This window comes from Prionailurus viverrinus, chromosome C1 (assembly GCF_022837055.1).
Source record: "Prionailurus viverrinus isolate Anna chromosome C1, UM_Priviv_1.0, whole genome shotgun sequence".
Classification (NCBI taxonomy): Eukaryota; Metazoa; Chordata; class Mammalia; order Carnivora; family Felidae; genus Prionailurus; species Prionailurus viverrinus.
Genome location: NC_062568.1, coordinates 22,758,314 through 22,762,300, shown reverse-complemented (window position 1 = coordinate 22,762,300; position 3,987 = coordinate 22,758,314).

Genomic DNA, 3,987 nt, shown 5'->3' with positions numbered 1-3,987 from the left:
AAGTCCATCTGGTCCAGTGTGTCATTCAAAGCCATTGTTTCCTTGTTGATTTTTTGATTAGATGATCTGTCCATTGCTGTGAGTGGGGTGTTGAAGTCTCCTACTATTATGGTATTACTATTGATGAGTTTCTTTATGTTTGTGATTAATTGATTTATATATTTGGGTGCTGCCACATTTGGCACATAAATGTTTACAATTGTTAGATCTTCTTGGTGGATAGATTCCTTGGTTATGATATAATGCCCTTCTGCATCTCTTGATACAGTCTTTATTTTAATGTCTAGATTGTCTGATAGAAGTATGGCTATTCTGGCTTTCTTTTGTTGACCATTAGCATGATAGATGGTTCTCCATTAGCTTATTTTTGATTCGAAGGTGTCTTTAGGTCTAAAGTGGGTCTCTTGTAAACAGCATATAGATGGATCTTGTTTTCTTATCTATTCTGTTACCCTGTGTCTTTTGATTGGAGCATTGAGTCCATTACATTTAGAGTGAATACTGAAAGATATGAATTTATTGCCATTATGATGCTTGTAGAGTTGAAGTTTCTGGTGGTGTTCTCTGGTCGTTTCTAATCTTTGTTGCTTTATATATATATAATATATATATATTATATATAATATATACATAAAATATATATATATTATATATATAATATATACATAAAATATATATATATATATTATATATATATACTTTTTTATCTTTTCTCCCCTCAGAGAGTCCCCCTTAAAATTTCTTGCAGGTCTGGTTTAGTGGTCACAAACTCCTTTAATTTTTGTTTGTCTGGGAAACTTTTTATCTCTCCTTCTATTTTGAATGACAGCCTTGCTGGATAAAGAATCCTTGGCTGCATATTTTCCTGATCAGCACATTGAATATATCCTGCCATTCTTTTCTGGCCTGCCAACTTTCTGTCGATAGGTCTGCTGCAAACCTGATCTGTCTTCCTTGTAGGTTAGGGAACTGTTTTTCCCTTGCTGCTTTCATGATTCTCTCCTTGCCTGAGTATTTTGTGAATTTGACTATGATATGCCTTGTTGATGGTCGGTTTTTGTTGAATCTAATGGGGGTCCTCTGTGCTTCCTGGATTTTGATGTCTGTGTGTTTCCCCAGGTTAGGAAAGTTTTCTGCTATGATTTGTTCACATAACCTTTCTACCCCTATTTGTCTCTCTTCCTCTTCTGGGACCCCTATGATTCTGATGTTGTTCCTTGTTAATGAGTCACTGAGTTCTCTAATTCTTAAATCGTGCTCTTTTGCCTTAATCTCCCTCTTTTTTCCTGCTTCATTATTCTCTGTAAGTTTGTCCTCTATATTGCGGATTCTCTGTTCTGCCTCATCCATCCTTGCCGCCGCGGCATCCATCCGTGATTGCAGCTTAGTCATAGCATTTTTAATTTCATTCTGGCTATTTTTTACTTCTTTTATCTCTGCAGAAGGGGATTCTAATCTATTTTCGACTCCAGCTAGTATTCTTATTATCGTGATTCTAAATTCTGGTTCAGACATCTTGCTTGTATCTGGGTTGGTTACATACCAGGCTGTCATTTTTCTGTGCTCTTTCTTTTGAGGTGAATTCCTTCGTTCTGTCATTTTGAAGGGAGAAAAGGAATTAATGAGGTAGAAAAATTAAAATTAAAAAATATTAAAATTTAAAAATTAAAAACACACACACACACACACAAATTGAATAAATGATGCTAGATCCTAGGTGTGTTTTGGTCTAGGTGTTGAACGTGGTTTGACAGGGAAAAAAAAGGGTTGGGGGAAGAAAAAAAACAAAATAAGGAAATCGTTTGAGAATTTGAAAAAAATGAATACACTGAGGTAGACTAAAATGATGGGAGTAAAATAGAATTTGAAAAAATATACACAAAAGTAAAGAATATAGTAGAAAAAAATTAAAGAAAAATATTTTTAATAAAAATTAAAAATAAAAATGAATTATTCTTTTTCTGTATTCAAGAAAAAGAAAAGAAAAAGAGAAAAAACATTAAAAAAAGAAAAAAGGAAATCGTTTGAAAATTTGAAAAGGTGAATACACTGAAGTAGACTATAATAAAATGATGGAAGTAAAATAGAATTTGAAAAAATTTACACAAACGTAAAAAATATAGTAATAAAAATTAAAGGAAAATATTTTTAATAGAAATTGAAAGTAAAAATGAAGTTTTTCTCTTTCTGCATTCAAGAAAAGAAAAAAAAAAGAGAAAAAAAGAAAAAAAAGGAAATCGTTTGAAAATTTGAAAAGGTGAATAGACTGAAGTAGACTAAAATAAACTGATGGAAGTAAAATAGAATTTGAAAAAATTTACACAAATGTAAAAAATATAGTAATAAAAATTAAAGAAAAATATTTTTAATAAAAATTGAAAATGAATTTTTTCTCCTTTTGTATTCAAGGAAAAGAAAAGAAGTGTAAAAGAGAAAAAAAAAAGAAAATTGAATAGATGGACCTGCTAACAGATTGATGTAGGACTGAGATTACTTCATTTTTCCCTAGAAGTCAGACTTGTAGCTCTTTATAGTCCATAAACTAAGCAGGCTGGGAGACTTGTGTTCTTGAAGAGCAGAAGTTGGCCCAGTTGGGTGGGGCTCAGTGTAACGGCTCCGCTCTCCACTAGATGGTGCTGCTAGCCTACTGGGGCAGAGTATTGCTGTGCTCGTAGGTGCGTGTGGGTATGCGCGTGCGCGGGAGGGTGAAAATGGCGTCACCCAGCCACCCACTCTGTTCTCCCAGATCAGCAGTTGTGCACCTGTCCTCTGTCTTCAGCTCTCGTCCACTCCCTGCTTTTTCACTCTTCGTGACCAGGCCCCAGACAGTACCTCTCTCCCGAGTTTTATCTCAAATGTGGCTGTTTTCCCTGGCCCCTTACTTCTGAAGGCCTGTGGCTTTGACCCGTTCCGCCCCTCTGTGCGAGGGTCTCACCAAGCAATGGCTGAGTGAGCAATGGCCGAATGTCGGCTGCACCCAGGAACGCCCGCTGGACCCTGCTGTTGCCAGTGCCCTGAGACTGCGGCCAGGTGCCAGCCCGCCCCAGAAAAAGTTCGCGAGACAGTGTAGCAGCAGCTTTTCAGGGATTATGGAAAATCACAACACACATCTGGCACCAGTCTTCACCCTTAAGGACCTTGTTCCAGCACCAGCGTATGTGGCCGTTTTCTGGGGTCTGCTGGGACCAGGTGGCTTCAACAGTCTCTACCAAATATCCTTCCGGCAGTGGAACCACTTTTGTCTGTGTGGCCTGAGAACCTCCCGGACCGCACTCTGTTCCTGGGGATTCGCCCTTCCCACCAGAGCACCGCCAGGTATCGAGCTGCAGAATTGCAGCCTTTGCGCTCCCCTTGTTTACAGTCTTCATGGAATTTAAACCCTCTCCTTTCTCCCTTTTTAGTTTAGCCCCTGCGGCTGTTTCGAATTTTCCACTTTCTCTCCAGCTGCTTTTGGGGAGAGGTGCTTTTCCCGTATTCTCCCCCCGCACCCCATATCTGTCCTCTCTCCTCGCCCAAAGCACCTCCCTTCCTGCTCCTTCTCGCTCCCCAAGTTCAGCTCTCCACGCTGTGTACCTTCTGGATTCTGTGGTTCAGGTTGTGTAGATTGTAGTGTTAATCCTCTAATCAGTTTTCTAGGTGTGCAGGATGGTTTAGTGTTGGTCTGGCTGTATTTCATGGACACAAGACACACAAAAATCTTCCATGCTGTTCTGCCATCTTGTCTCCTCCCTCTAAAATGTTTATTTTTTAAAAAATGTTTACTTATTTATTTTTGAGAGACTTATTTTATTTTGTGAGAGAATGCATAAGCGGGGCAAGGACAGAGAGAGAGAGAGAGAGAGGGAGACACAGAATCTGAAGGAGGCCTCAGGCTCTGAGCTGTCAGCACAGAGCCTGATGCAGGGTTCGAACTCATGAACTGTGAGATCATAACCTGAGCAGAAGTCAAACACTTAACCGACTGAGCCACCCAGGTATCCCACCAAT